Source organism: Salmo trutta, chromosome 31 (assembly GCF_901001165.1).
Source record: "Salmo trutta chromosome 31, fSalTru1.1, whole genome shotgun sequence".
Classification (NCBI taxonomy): domain Eukaryota; kingdom Metazoa; phylum Chordata; class Actinopteri; order Salmoniformes; family Salmonidae; genus Salmo; species Salmo trutta.
The window spans coordinates 11689351-11705794 of NC_042987.1; the positions used below are offsets into that span (position 1 = coordinate 11689351).

At 43.0% G+C, this 16444-nt stretch overlaps 1 protein-coding gene across 2 annotated transcripts in view; it reads left to right on the plus strand.

Moving 5' to 3' along the window:
• Positions 1-15664: 15664 nt before the first annotated feature.
• Positions 15665-16444, plus strand: part of LOC115169539 (disabled homolog 1) — a 63717-nt gene continuing 62937 nt past the window's right edge. For both annotated transcript variants that reach the window (XM_029725250.1, XM_029725251.1), the window contains exon 1: positions 15665-16088. The gene's annotated coding sequence lies outside the window, so the exon portion shown is untranslated. The remainder of the gene's footprint in view (positions 16089-16444) is intronic.

A 16444-nucleotide genomic window follows, 5' to 3' on the forward strand; every position in this document is an offset into this window, starting at 1 on the left:
GATGGGTAGACTTGCAGTAGCTACAGGACACCAGCTTAAGCTTAAAGCTACAGGACACCAGCTTAAGCTTAAAGCTACAGTCTGGGATCTGGGAATAATGGTCATTTTGATTATTGAACTATTGATTCTATTCTTGGATGATATCATGTATAAATGTACACCAAGGTAATTCTTTGTCATGCCTCATTTTAGGAGGATCAGATGGTGACAGGGGTCTCAGCAGGGTCTGGGAAGACCCATCTGTGACAGAGGTGAAGTGAATTTTTCCAGATACAACACTTTATTCTCCCTGTCCAGCAAACACTGGACAAGCCAGACGCTATTTTAAGGCAGTCTGACAAACCTCCAAAGTTGATTTCCAAACCGTATCAAGGGTTGATAGAAGCTTTTCCTGATGACACAAAACATGTCAAACAAAGATGTGAGGAAGACCTGCGAGACGCTATTGATGATGATGAATGGATACAGATATGTTAAAATGCCAAGTCAGGTTCATATAATCTCAGACATAAATGACTGCAGTTTAAGACCATCCATAGAACGTACTATATGCCAGTGAAACTGAATATCATGCACTCAGAAATTGTATTATTCTGCTGGAGGTGTAAAAGCACAAAAAGGGGCATAGGTGCATATGTTGTGGTCTTGTGAAGGCTGGCTGAATTCTGGCAAAGACTAAGTTCTTTTATCTCAGCATGTCTACAGGTTAACGCTTCTCCCTGTTTTTGTTTGCTTGGAAATGTTGATACTGGAGACTGTTGTCAGAAGAAACTGTGTAACCTAGCATTTATAGTTTCTAATAAATGCATTACCATTAACTGGAAGGTTGGTTATCCTCCCACAATGTATGGAAGAAATGTGAAGTTATGTACAGTATCACTAGATTTAAGATTAAGGGTATACTGTGCAACTTTCATTAGGTCTGGCTGGATGCCTTATATGGAATTCTGTACGACAAAAGGAGTCTTTATTAAAAACATGCCCAACGTCAGGGGAGATACCTATTTAGGCAATCCGTAGCTGCTGGGCTGCTCAGTCCTGGCCCTGGGGGTCTGCTGAACTGTGGCCTTGACCTAACACACCTGAAACCAATAATGAACGTTTCACTAAGATCCTAAAGCTGAGTGTGGTGTGTTGGGGTGCTGCAGGTCGGTGGTCCCTTAAGGGCAGGACGGGGTGACCCAGCTATATTGTGTGCAAGTAAAAATAACTCTACAGTACTATTAGGCCTATGATATGAATTATATGGAGGGTCAGTGGCGATTTTAGCATGTAAATCTTGGTGGGGATAAATGCCAGCAAAGCCACTACACAACACAACACTAAACAATACATTAATTGCACTATACCAATGCTACACCTGGCTATCAGCGGAGCCTTGTCTGGCAGCGAAACAGTTAATTCAGCCTCATTTACTGCCTTTTAAAAAACATAGCTGATATGGCTGACTCGCTTAAATAAATGTGGTTTCTACTGACAATTGAGATGTACAAACTATGGCAAAAGGGGACAACAAGCGCATAAGAGGCAATCCATAATTTTTGATTAAGAGATTAATTAGCGAGCTAGAACAGACGTAGTCAATATAACTACTGGTTCAGCACTTTTGAAATGTACAGCGACAGAATTCAGAACATGGGCCGTTCTTATAGTGTTCTCCCTGTACACCAAGTCAAAACCGTAGGATAAATAAAGGGGACATATAAGCAGACAATGAAAGCTCTTACAATATTCAGTGATTACATTTCTCAAAAACAGGTTATAGGCTACATGTGCACCACTAAGTCAGAACAGTAGGCGAAATTAAGAGGTGAAAATAAACCAAATTATTAGGGTGAGGCACATGGCCTACTAACAGCTTACTACACAACATACACTTAGCATTACTTTCTTAGCTACAATATCCATATCTCCCTGGCATATTACATAACTTATGCAGCAGCATGCAAGACATGTTTGGACTCACCTTGTTGTGCTGTGCTCACTTGAACAGGAAAGTGGCGCGGCGGTCCTTCGTGGGCAAATGTTGTCATCAAACTTTGTCATCAAAGTGTGGCATTCTCTGGATTTATGGTGCTTTCAAGACAACTGGGAACTCGCAAAAAAAAAGGTTGAATCATGATGACGTCAGTGATCTTCAGGTCGTAGCTCTAGAAAGAGGCCCGAGTTCCCGATTTACAATTCCGAGTTGGATGAAAGTTCAAAATGTATTTTCCCAGTCGTAGCTCGTTTTTTCCCTAGTTCCCAGTTGTCTTGAACTCACTAAAGTCAAATTTTACAGTTCCGAGTTAACAGTTGTTTTGAGCATGGCACAAATCATGCTTCATTGACAGCATGGCCAATATTGCATTTTTATCATTTTAAACTATGAAAAGATACCCTTAATCTTAGACTTGGGACCACAGCCACTCCACTGAATAGCAGGCTAATGACTGATTTGCAATGTTTGCAGTTAGCCACTGAATCCTTCCAAACCACTCATTGTTGAATTTGCAATTTCCAACTTGTTGTGTAACGTTAATGTCCAATGGCCGATGAGCACCGATACGATTTATCTATAATTTCTCTTCATTAGTTATCTTCAAATGACAAGGACTAAATAGGATTTGCCACTACATTGTCGACTTGATTCATGATGATGACTGCTAGCTAAGATTTTGAAAGTATGATGTCATCATGATCAGTCCAATCAAAGCTACTGTAGATATAACAATGACCTTAATTAAGCCTTCTTGGATGGGCACTTCTAATATAACTCTATGGCAGGACCCAAGGGGCTAGAATTTTAGAGCTTTTAGACTTGGCGGGGATAGTGTGCCATGAGTGACAGAACATTGAGCCAATCACAGTGCAACGCTTCGTATTTTCTGCTGGTTTGCCCCACCACCACAGAAAGCACTGAGCTGGGCTGAAACACCTGCATTTTGGAGCTACCTTACTCAAGAAAACAAAAAAGAGACCATGTTTGAATGCGGCTTTATTAACTCAACAACATAAATCTTTTTTTTTTTTTACATTGTTTGCAAAATGATATGTGACATGTATTAATGACAAAATAACATGCATTTCTTTGCAAAAAAATGTGGGGCTCAAAACAGGTAGGGCCCTGCCCCACTTGCCCTGAATGGCGGGTCGCCACCCTGGAGGGTGTACTGTTTCTGTGTGTTAATGTCTAGGTGTATGTGTGTTTTCATTAAACTTTTGTTTTCCAAACCTTTCCCTTGAGACATCAAAAAGAAGATGGGAAGGAAGTTGTGTTGGGGAGATAGTTGAGTTATTGAAAGACTGGTGGGGGTTGGGCGTGTAGGTGTGCTCGGGTTGGCTGGGTGGTCTGGCTGAAATTTGATATAGAGGATGTCTTAAAGACAATAAAAAGTTGTCTTTGTATTTTATTTGTAGGAGTTGTTCATTTGTTAGGCTATTGGTTAAAGGTGCAACACAATATTGATTATTAAATTATCATGGATCTAGTTCAGTCTTATCAATCACTTAAATATTTAATCATTTCTTACCTAGCTTGATGACTGTGGGCATTTTTGCTTACTTTTTGTTGTTCTAAATAGAGGCGGCTAGAAGGGACATGGGTCATATTAGATTGTGTAGAAATACAGGAAATGTGGTTTGGATGCCCCCCAAAAATGGGAGGACCCACAGACCCCATACAATGTTATGTCTCCCTCTACAAATAGCACTGCTGAGTGATTTAAAAAGGCATAGTCAATCAACAATAATATAATAATACTCTTAGCAAAAAAAAAAAATTCATTTACAATATGTAGAATCTATGAGAAAAGAAAGTTTCAGAACTTTTGGGAAACATCACAGCACTGTGTAAAAATATATAGCAAATAGATGGTGTTCAGTGGGAGGGGTTGAGTGGAGCTGAAGGATGGGACTAAAAACAAACAAAAGATAACTATTGCAAAATATACTGTCCGTAAATGTATATAGTATGTATACGCTGGAAGTAGAAGCCTAAGTGTTGTTGTCTATTAATTTACTCCAATTAGGGGAGGGAAGCTAAAAATATATATACAGTACCAGTCAAAAGTTTGGACACACCTACTCATTCAAGGGCTTTTCTTTATTTGTACTATTTATTACATTGTAGAATAATAGTAAAGACATCAAATCCAAGAAATAACACATATGGAATCATGTAGTAACCAAAAAAGTGTTAAACAAATCAAAATATGTTTTATATTTTACATTCTTCAAAGTAGCCACCCTTTGACTTGATGACAGCTTTGCAAACTCTTGGCATTCTCACAGCTAGCTTCACCTGGAATGCTTTTCCAACAGTCTGGAAGGAGTTCCCACAAATGCTGAGCACTTGTTGGCTGCTTTTCCTTCGCTCTGCAGTCCAACTCATCCCAAACCATCTCAATTGGGTTGAGGTCAGGTGATTGTGGAGGCCAGATCATCTGATGCTGGACTCCATCAATGATAGTCCCACTAAGTGCAAACCAGATGGGATGGCGTATCGCTGCAGAATGGTGTAGTAACCATTCTGGTTAAGTGGGCCTTGAATTCTAAATAAGTCACCGACAGTGTCACCAGCAAAGCAACCCCACACCATCACACCTCCTCCTCCATGCTTCACGGTGGGAACCACACATGCGTAGATCATCCGTTCACCTACTCTGCATCTCACAAAGACACAGCGGTTGAAACCAAAAATCTCTAATTTTTCCTCATCGGACCAAAGGACTCATGTCCATTGCTTCTGTTTCTTGGCCTAAGCAAGTCTCTTCTTATTATTGGTGTCCTTTAGTAGTGGTTACTTTGCAGCAATTCGACCATGAAGGCCTGATTCACGCAGTATGCTTTGAACAGTTGATTTTGAGATGTGTCTGTTACTTGACTCTGTGAAGCATTTATTTGGGCTGCAATCTGAGGTGCAGTTAACTGTAATTAACTTATCTTCTGCAGCAGAGGTAACTCTGGGTCTTCCTTTCCTGTGGCAGTCCTCATGAGAGCCAGTTTCATCATAGTGTTTGATGGTTTTTGCGACTGCACTTGAAGAAACTTTCAAAGTTCTTGAAATTTTCCAGATTGACTGACCTTCATGTCTTAATGTAATGATGGACTGTCTTTTCTCTTTGCTTATTTGAGCTGTTCTTGCCATAATATGGACTTGGTCTTTTACCAAATAGGACTATCTTATGTATACCAACCCTACCTTGTCACAACACAACTGATTGGCTCAAACACATTAAGAAGGAAAGAAATTCCACAAATTAACTTTTAACAAGGCACACCTGTTAATTGAAATGCATTTCAGGTAACTACCTCATGAAGCTGTTTGAGAGAATGCAAAGATTGTGCACATTTGTCAACAAGGCAAAGGGTGGCTACTTTGAAGAATGTAAAATATTAAATATATTTAGATTTGTTTAACACTTTTTTGGTTACTACATGATTCCATATGTGTTACAATGTAGAAAATAGTAGAAATAAAGAGAAACCCTTGAATGAGTGGGTGTGTCCAAATTTTGACTGGTACTGTATATATATATACAGTACCAAAAAATATATGCGGGATTGGAAATGATGCAGACAATTACATTGACCGAAGCCACAACCTATCTGCAATATTAAAGCTGTGTTGTTCCCCCTTTTTTTATGACCGATGAGGAATGGAGAGAAAATAAATTCCAGGTATAGAGGGAGGGAGTGAGAGAGAGAAATAGAAAGAGAGTGAGACAGAAAGAAATAGAGATGGATTGAGAGAGAGAGAAATTGAGAAAGGGAGGGAGTGAAGGGGAGAGAGAGAAAGAGAGAGAAGGGCGATACACTGAGGGTACAAAACATTAAGAACACCTTCCTAATATTGAGTTGCAACCCCCCCCCCCCCCTGCACCCTCAGAACAGCCTCAATTCCTCGGGCGTGGACTTTACAAGGTGTCGAAAAAGCGTTCCACAGGGATGCTGGCTTCACACAGTTGCGTCAATACACATACGAAACTATTGAGAGTGAAAAACCAACCAGCATTGCAGGTCTTGACACAAACCAGTGCGCCTGGCACCTACTACCGTACCCCATTCAAAGGCACAAAAATATTTTGTTTTGCCCATTCACCCTGTGAATGGCACACATACACAGTCCATGTCTTAGTTGTCTCAAGGCTTGATAATTATTCTTCAATCTGTCTCCTCTCCTTCAGCTACAATGATTGAAGTGAATTTAACAAGTGACATATATAGAGGATCATAGCTTTCACCTGGATTGACCTGGTCAGTCTATGTCATGGAAAGAGCTAATGTTCCTAATGTTTTGTCCTCTCAGTGTATCGTGCAGAAAAACACTCTGATTGCATTTTGACAACCCTTTTCTGAGGTTGTGACAAGCAGTTTTGCTTCACATGGTTGAAATGAAATCCAATTATGTCTGTAATGGCTTTCAACTCTTCCACTTCTTTAAAAGAGCCAGCTTGAATCTTCATTGCTTGGCCTCAGTGTGTTCTCTAAATCAATTCTATTCAATAGAAAATTGAAGGCGATGGTGTGCATGTTTTGGCCGAACTTGTCCCAATCACCCCTATGGGGCCATTATAATGTTTAATGTGTGTATTGTGAGTGAACTCCCAACAGAAGTTATGCTTCTTTCCCCTGGCAAGTTTATTCTATGGTTATAATGATGGCTGTCAATTTGCATATTTTAATTAAATGACTTGAATTTCAAATTAATCACTTCCCAAATTAGTAATTAAGTGATGTTTGTCCTTGACTTGTCATCGTCAACTGTCTCTCTGCCTGCCGCATCGCATGCATACATTTTTCACTGTTACTTTCTCTGATTGGTTACAAAGTTGGGATGACACCTTTAAACTTTTATCTGCATACTAAATCCCATAGTGACCTTTCTGACAGAAGTGTCCTACATAACAAAGATGCTCTCTTTGGGGAGAGAGAGGCTCTGTGTGTGTGCGTGTGCGTGTGCGCGTGTGCGTGCGCATGCGCGTGCGTGTGCGTGTGTGTGATTGCATGTGTATGCATGCATATGTGTGTGTAAAAGTGTGTGTTTGTCCAAATTGCGTGTGTTTGTGCAACTGTGTTTATGTGTGTGTGCCGGAGGTTTCAAACACCCACTACACCTACTAAAATAAAATGCCTCTTTGACAAATTGAGCATTAATGAGGGGCAGCATGTTGCCATGGTAGCCAGTTAATCTCTATGTGTTCTATGTGAGTTGCTAAGTGGGTGAGGCTGGCATGACCCCTGTACTTCACTCTATATAACCTCACTCTCTGTAACCTGAAAGACCATGTTACACTCACTGGTAGCTCAGTGTGTGGTCTTCTCCTCAATATAGCCTCAAGTCTTAGTTAAGCGATGCCTGTGGGAGTTTTCATTATGTATTAGCTAGTCATGCTAACTTCTAAATGCTAATGGATGGGAGTGAGGGTTAGGCAGGCAGTGTGGGAGCAACTTTGGCACTGAGAGCCAAAGGGTCAAAGGTCATAAGTCATTTATCAACGTCAGCTTTCTCATCGAAGCTAATCTGAATGCTAATGATGCTCACTATTCTCCCTCAACAACTAGTGGTTACAATGAAATTCGTTTTTTGACTTGATTAATCTAGTCCATTATCATAGAGTTCAATGTGTAGAACATACAACTTTAAAAAACACCCCCTCATCTCCTGATCCAGAGAGACCCCTCTAAGAGAGACGACCCTCCGTCAGTCACTTGGACTGTCTGGGTGTCATGAGCACATTGGAATCATCGAACAATGATGAGGCCCTAGCGTCCTCCGCCCCACAGAAGGACGCTGTGAAAAAAAACAGAGCGTCTTTCAAATTTGTGTGAGAGATCATAAGAGCAAATCAGCAACGTACATTCATGTCTAATAACATTTCTATACGCGTCGGAGCACGTGTTGTGTAATGTTCCCAAAGACGCTGCTAACCATGTGATTGTGTCACCAGGAAATATTTATTGATCTCATCCCCTATGGGGTTTCCTGTGGGGCTTTGCAACAGAATGAGGCAGAGCGAATGAGGTAGCGATACCCCACAGATCAGACGGAGACGTGAACAAAGACAAAGAGAGAGAGAGAGACATCGTCTAGCTGCCTGTTCTTAATCTCCATACAGTCCAAGATAAGCGAGAACCCAAATCCCGGTCATCACCGTCATACTACTGCCTGTGGCCATTGATTAGCGATCTCTTTCCTGAGAATATGGCCACAAGCAGTAGTATGAGGGTGATGACGGGGATTTGGGTTCTCGCTAATCTTGGATTGTATGGAGATTAACAACAGCAGCTAGATGATGACTCTCTCGGCCTCTATCTCTTTCTTTGTTCACATCTCCACCTAATCTGTGGGGTATTGCTATCTCATTGCTCTGCCTCGTCTCTCCAGGGTGATTCCCCCCACTATCAATGGAGTCCCATCTACATGGAAATCAAAGCCGATGGATGTGCAGATGTGGGAACAAGATTAGAAGAAAGAAACTCCTTCATTTATCCTCTAAACGCTTCGCTCATAATAAAGGCACAGGCACGACCCATTACTGAGAACAAACATAACACAGTACCCTGTGAAGGTAGACATAGCCTACATGGATGGGATAGCGTGAACATGTTAGGGTGGAACGATAACAATGTGGGCCACGTGTAAGTCATGTGGCCTCCCGCCTCTCTAAACATTTGATTTACCAGGTGGTGGTTCCTTTGTCTGTGTGTTGGACACTAAGGATTAGTTGTCGCCTCACAGGACCCAGCTGCCTGATCCCAGTGATGACACTGACCTGTTTTGTTGTTAATGGCAGAATGGAACTGTAGTATCTCAGGGACATACAGTAGGATGGGCGATGCTGGAGTTTACTGGCAAAGGGAGGAGAGAGGGAGGAGAGAGGGAAGAGAGAGGGAAGAGAGAGGGAGGAGAGGGGGAGAGAGGCAGGAGAGGGGGAGGAGAGCGGGGGGAGAGGGAAGAGAGAGCGGGGAGAATGTGGGGAGAGAAGGAAGAGAGAGGGAGGTGGGAGAAGGGGTTAGAGGGGATTAGGAAGCCACACAGCGGGTTCTGAATGATAAACAAAGTGGTGTGTGCAAGAGGGGTTTTGTGTGTGTGTGTATGTTTAGCTCTTGATAAACAACGTGCATGTGTGTATGAAACACGGAGATTGCTGCTGGCAACACCAGACAAAAAGGGAAAGACAGAGTCCATCTGTGAAAAGCCCTGGGATTACTGTGTGGGCAAGCAAAGAGTGACATGCCAATCAATATATGTGTGTGTGTGTGTACGAGTGAGAGACATATCAGGCAGGTCAACTGTGATACAAGCCAGTATTCGACGTCCATCCATGTCGAAGGACGTCGGGAGATGAAGTGGAAACGGGAAACTTGGGGCGTTGTGGACGGGGATGGCGGACGGGTATAAGCGTCTGCCTCTGATTTTTGTAAGCAACGTTCAAATCCAGCAATGTAAAGTCATTTATATTTTTGTTTTAAGCCTATCCCAAACCCTAACCCTTACGTTAAGCGTTCCAAATGAATGCCTAAACTTAAAAATTCAGAGTTAATGCCTAAACTTAACGTTTGGAACCACTTTGAAATTTGAGAAACATGGATGAACATCTATCTACACACAATACCCCATAACAACAAAGAAAAAACAGGTTTTTACATTTTATTAAAAATGTATTAAAAAAATATATATAAGTATTTAGACCCTTTACTCAGTACTTTGTTGAAGCACCTTTGGCAGCAATTACAACCTCGAGTCTTCTTGGGTATGACACTACAAGCTTGGCACACCTCTACTTCGCTGAGTTTCTCCCATTCTTCTCTGCAGATCCTCTCAAGCTCTGTCAGGTTAGATGGAGAGTGTCGCTGCACAGCCATTTTCAGGTCTCTCCAGAGATGTTCGATCGGGTTCAAGTCCGGGCTCTGGCTGGGCCACTCAAGGACATTCAGAGACTTGTGCCAAAGCCACCCCTGCATTGTCTTGGATGTTTGCTTAGGATCGTTGTCCTGTTGGAAGGTGAACCTTCACCCCAGTCTAAGGTCCTGAGCACTCTGGAGCAGGTTTCATCAAGGATCTCTCTTTAATTTGCTTTTGGTTTCATCAGACCAGAGAATCTTGTTTCTGGTCTGAGAGTCTTTAGGTGCCTTTTGGCAAACTCCAAGCGGGCTATCGTCCCTTTTATTGAGGAGTGGCTTCCGTCTGGTCACTCTACTATAAAGGTCTGATTTGTGAAGTGCTGTAGAGATGGTTGTCCTTCTGGAAGGTTCTCCTATCTCCACAGAGGAACTCTGGAGCTCTGTCAGAGTGACCAACGGGTTCACGGTCATCTCCCTGACCGAGGTCCTTCTCCCACGATTGCTCAGTTTGGCTGGGCGGCCAGCCCTAGGATGAGTCTTGGTGGTTCCAAACTTCTTCCATTTAAGAATGATGGAGGCCACTGTGTTCTTGGGGATCTTCAATTCTGCAGACATTTTTTGGTACCCTTATGGACATTTCCTTCCTTCGAACATGGCTTGGTTTTTGCTCTGACATGCATTGTCAACTGTTGGACCTTATATAGACAGGTGTGTGCCTTTTCAAATCATGTCCAATCATTTGAATTTACCACAGGTGGACTCCAATCAAGTTGTAGAAACATCTTAAGGATGATCAATTGATGCAGGATGCACCTGAGCTGAATTTCGAGTCTCAAAGCGAAGAGTCTGAATACTGTATGTTTTAAAAATGTTTTTTATTTGACCTTTATTTAACTAGGCAAGTCAGTTAAGAACAAATTCTTATTTACAATTGCGACCTATCCCGGCCAAACCCGGACGATGCTGGGTCAATTGTGCGCCGCCCTATGTAAATAAGGTAATAATTGATTTGTTATACATTTGCAAAAATCTCTAAAAACCTGTTTTTGCTTTGTCATTATGGGGTATTGTGTGTAGATTGATGAGGATTTTTTTGAAATCCATTTTAGAATAAAGTCAAGTGGTCTGAATACTTTCCGAAGTCATTGTATACACAAAGGCGTGAAGACTAATTGAAAACTTTTCCCTCTTACAAAATCGATCCTGCTGATGGTTTAAATTAATGTAATTTAGACGTAGATTAGACATTGATATCTAATTAATATTGCACACACACACACGCACACACACACACACACACACACACACACACACACACACACACACACACACACACACACACACACACACACACACACACACAGCAGCTAACTTCCGGCAATAATTGTATACATTTTGCCATTGGGCTGAGAGGACAATGTTGCAATTTTTAAGATAATTAAAGCTAAAATATATGTGTGTTGACGGTGATGAAGGCACTGGATTATGAGCTGTCTTGTTGGCTAAATGAACAAAAGAAGTGGGCAGTGGTATGGTGCATGTACATTAGCCATAGAAGCACAGTCACATATATATACCTCAATGCAGTCATATTTGTGGCTTAATGGCAGTGTGGCTTTCAGTTAGTTCTTTCTGGCAACCCATCCCGTGAGACTGAATGTCATTCCAGTTCATCTCTTCTGTTATATTTAATCAAATCTGATGAACCCAGTGCACTGCTTGCTATGAATTATATCTAATGGTGTTTGCATTTCTAGGTAAAAAGACAAAAAATGTCCTGTTTGGATCACTGACAAGTAAAGAACATTATCTGATTGGGTGGGCCTGGCTCCCCAGTGGGTCACCCAGAACCATCTGTGCCTACGCCCCTGACACACACAGACACACACAGACATGGCAAGATGGTGCCGACAGACATGGCAGCTCTACTTCCAGCTCCTAAGCAACTTTGTAGGATTTCATTTTTTTTGTGTGTTATTTCTTACATTATTAGCCTAGAATGTTTTTGTGTTATTACATACAGCCGGAAAGAACTTTTGGATATCAGAGCGGCGGTAACTCACCAGCATTACAACCAGGAATACAACTTTCCCAAATTGGATCGTTCGTTCATACCCCCCAGGGCAATTGAACTTATTCCAGATGCTGCTCCAAGACGCCGCCGGTGGAGAAGAGGTATTCGGAGTGGACTTCTAGTCCGACTCAGGAGGTGTGCACACCATCCACCGATTCCAAGTATTTTACTCGCTAATGTTCAGTCTCTGGACAATAAAGTAGACGAGCTCAAGGTGAGGATCTCCTTCCAGAGAGACATCATGGACTATATAACATACTCTATTTCACGGAATCATGGCTCTCTCGGGATAATCTGTCCTCGTTCATACAGTCAGCTGGGTTCTCAGTACATCGCGCAGACAGGAATAAAGAACTCTCTGGGAAGAAGAAGGGCGGTGGTATATGTTTCATGATAACTATCATGATGTGATTGTGATAACATACAGAAACTGAAGTGCTTTTGTTCATCCGACCTAGAATACCTCACAATCAAATGCAGACTGTATTACCTTGCAAGAGAATTCTCCTCGGTTCTCCTCAGGCGTGTATATTCCCCCTCAAGCCGATACCACGACAGCCCTGAAGGAATTACACTGAATTACACTGGACTTTGTGCAAATTGGAAACCACATATTCTGAGTCCGCATCTATTGTAGCTAGGGATTTTAACAAAGCAAATTTGAGAAAAAGGCTACCGAAGTTCTATGACCACATTGACTGTAGTACTCGCTCTGGTAAAACACTCGATTACTGCTACTCCCCCTTTCGAAATGCATACAAGGCCCTCCCCCGCCCTCCCTTCGGCAATTCAGATCACGATTCCATTTTGCTTCTCCCTTCCTATCACGCGGACTGGGATATGTTCCGGGTAACCTCTGAGAATGACATTGACGTATACACAGACACGGTGACTGAGTTTATAAGGAAGTGTATAGGGGATGTTGTTCCCACTGTGTCTATTAAAACTTACCCGAACCTGAAACCGTGAATAGATGGCCGCATTCGTGCAAAACTGAAAGCGCGAACCACCGCATTTAACCATGGCAAGGTGACTCTGAATATGTTAGAATACACACAGTGTAGTTATTCCCTTCGTAAGGCAAAACGTCAGTACAGAGACAAAGAGGAGTCGCAATTCAACGGCTCAGACACGAGACGTATGTGGCAGGGGCTACAGACAATCACGGACTACAAAGGGAAAACCAGCCACGTCGCAGCTACCGACGTCTTGCTTCCAGACAAGCTAAACACCTACTTCGCCCGCATTGAGGGTATCACAGTGCCACTGACGCAACCCACTCCCAAGAACTGTGGGCTCTCGTTCTCTGTGGAGTGGTAACCTTTGCAAGGCTGCCGGCCCAGACGGCATTCCTAGCCGCGTCCTCAGAGCATGCGCAGACCAGCTGGATGGTGTGTTTACGGACATATTCAATCTCTCCCTATCCCAGTCTACTGTCCCCACTTGCTTCAAGATGTCCACCATTGTTCCTGTACCAAAGAAAGCAAAGGTAACTGAACTAAATGACTATCGCCCCATAGCTCTCACTTTTGTCATCATGAAGTGCTTTGAGAGGCTAGTTAAGAATCTTATCCCCTATACCTTACCTGTCACCCTAGACCCACTTCAATTTGCTTACCACCCCAATAGATCCATAGACAACGCAATTGCCATTGCACTGCACACTGCCCTATCCCATCTTGACAAGAGGAATACCTATGTAAGAATGCTGTTCATTGACTATAGCTCTCAACACCATAATAGCCTCCAAGCTCATCATTAAGCTTGGGGCCCTGGGTCTGAACCCCGCCCTGTGCAACTGGGTCCTGGACTTCCTGATGGGCCGCCCCCAGGTGGTGAAGATAGGAAACAAGACCTCAACTTTGCTGATCCTCAATACAGGGGCCCCACAAGGGTGCGTGCTCAGGCCCCTCCTGTACTCCCTGTTCACCCATGACTGCATGGCCATGCACACCTCCAACTCAATCATTAAGTTTGTAGACAACACAACAGTAGTAGGCCTGATTACCAACAATGACAAGACATTCTACAGGGAGGATGTGAGGGCCCAGGCGGAGTGGTGCCAGGAAAATAACCTCTCCCTCAACGTCAACAAAACGAAAGGAGCTGATCGTAGACTTCAGAAAACAGCAGATGGAGCACCCCACATCGACGGTACTGCAGTGGAGAAGGTGGAAAGCTTCAAGTTCCTCGGCGTACACATCACTGACAGTTTGAAATGGTCCACCGACACAAACAGTCTGGTGATGAGGCTGAAGACATTTGGCTTGGCCCCTAAGACCCTCACAAACTTTTACAGATGCACATTTGAGAACATCCTGTTGGGCTGTATCACCGCCTGGTACTGCAACTGCACCGCCTGCAACCACAGTGCTCTCCAGAGGGTGGTGCGGTCTGCCCAACGCATCACCGGGGGTACACTGCCTGCCCTCCAGGACACCTACAGCCCCGGGATGTCACAGGAAGACCAAAAAGATCATCAAGGACATCAACCACCCGAGCCACGGCCTGTTCACCCCACTATCACCCAGAAGGCGAGGTCAGTTCAGGTGCATCAAAGCTGGGACCGAGGGACTGAAAAGCAGTTTCTATCTCAAGGACATCAGACTATTAAATAGCCATCACTAGCCGGCTACCCCACGGTTACTTATCCCTGCACCTTAGAGGCTGCTGCCCTATATACATAGACATGGAATCACTGGCCACTTTAATAATGGAACAATAGTCATACTGCTTTACTCATCTCATATGGACAGTATATACTGTATTTTATTTAGTCAATGCCACTCCGACATTGCTCGTCCTAATATTATATATTTCTTAATTACATTATTTTACTTTTAGATTTGGGTATATTGTTGTGAATTGTTAGATACTACTGCACTGTTGGAGCTAGGAGCACAAGCATTTCGCTACACCCGCATGAACATCTGCTAAAAACGTGTATGTGACCAATGAAATGTTATTTGATTTTGATCCTCAACTGCTCATCTATAATGCAGCTGACCTGTTCCCCTTTGGGGCTTGCCAACTCAAGTCAGTGATGAGGGAGTACGGTGTGTATGTGTGTATAAGTGCATGTGTGTGTGTGTGTGTGTTGACCTGTATAAGTGTGTGTGTGTGTGGGGCTTGACCTGTCTTGACCTGGACGCATCCTTTCCTCTGATCCCCCCTACCCCCCACTCCACACACCAACAGGCAGTAGAGGTGGGAGGTCATTGTGGCCCCACGTGCCGTGTAACAGTGATTGAAGCCGACTGGCTACCCTACACCTTTCACCCCACCACTGAAGGGAGAAATTGAAATCAACATGGCCTATGATGAGGAGACTCGATAGGGCTGGAGGAGTGATTGAGGAGGGGGGTGGTCTTCATGGATGTCTGGTTAAAGAGCCTGATCAATTGCGCTGATGGATTGGTCTTTGGGATTTCCAGATATGAGCCAGATCTTTGACTCTCAAAAGAGCATAAGAGCATTTACCTCCTCCTCGTATTTAGAAGGTAAGGTGAGAAATGTATCTGCCCTGGCTGGCTGCAGTCTACATAATAATATCAGGCTGGAATCTTTTACTTCAGATGTTCTAGCTGATCTGCCTGCTAGGTCCCTCTCTTGTGAGAAGTTCAAGTCCATGGGCAACTGGTTTCCCTCTGCCACCTCCCCTTTTTTATTTTTGTGAAATATTTAATCCTCTTCCCCTCCCCTCCCCTCCCCCCTCCACTCCACACATTCGACTCTAACGGATCCCCCTTTCTACATTATTCTCTTTGCATTTACATTTTTTTCTGTCACGGGGGCCCACTTTCCGCGCCCACTCCCCTCATTTTCTCTTGAAACCAGAATAGTGTAGCCAAGAAATAGTTAATCCGGAGCTGCTTCTATATGATTGGCTGCTATACACAGCGTTTGAGCCACCTTGAATGAGAAACAGGGGTAACTAGGCAACTTCAACGGCAGTAAAAAAAAAAAGAAGAAAAGAAGATATGGTCCATGAAGCGCCGAAATTGTAACATTGTCGAAAATTGAGAGGTGACCCAATGTGATTTGTTAACCGTGCGTGGCTGGCAAATGGAATTAACGAGTGGATTTCTTTTCTTAGAAGGTAAAACAGAGCGCGAAAATGAACGGGAACCTGATTTGGATTAAAACGGTTGAATTGGGCATTCCAGAATAGCCGACATATGAAAGGGTAAGTGTCAGATCTGTAGTGAAGATGTTTTGAATTGTATTTTACAATTAAGTAAGGGATATGTTATTTGATGCAAAAAAGCTCGCCAACACGTTTTTTTTATCCTTGATTTATCATTGTGGTTTGTAGAACTGCCTATTTTGGTGATCGAATGACAGCCTAATTCAATTTCAGAGATGAAGCTTTATCGTAATGTTTTTTGTGGAATCGAATGTTTTATTACTGTAGCATAGGCCTAGATTCTCTCTAAACTGGTGCCAGTTGGCAGGTGTAAAATTGCGCACAGACACATTTCCTAATTAGTCTATCATCATATTTCGTTTAAAAGTTGTCTGACTCATAGTATGTTGCAGTAT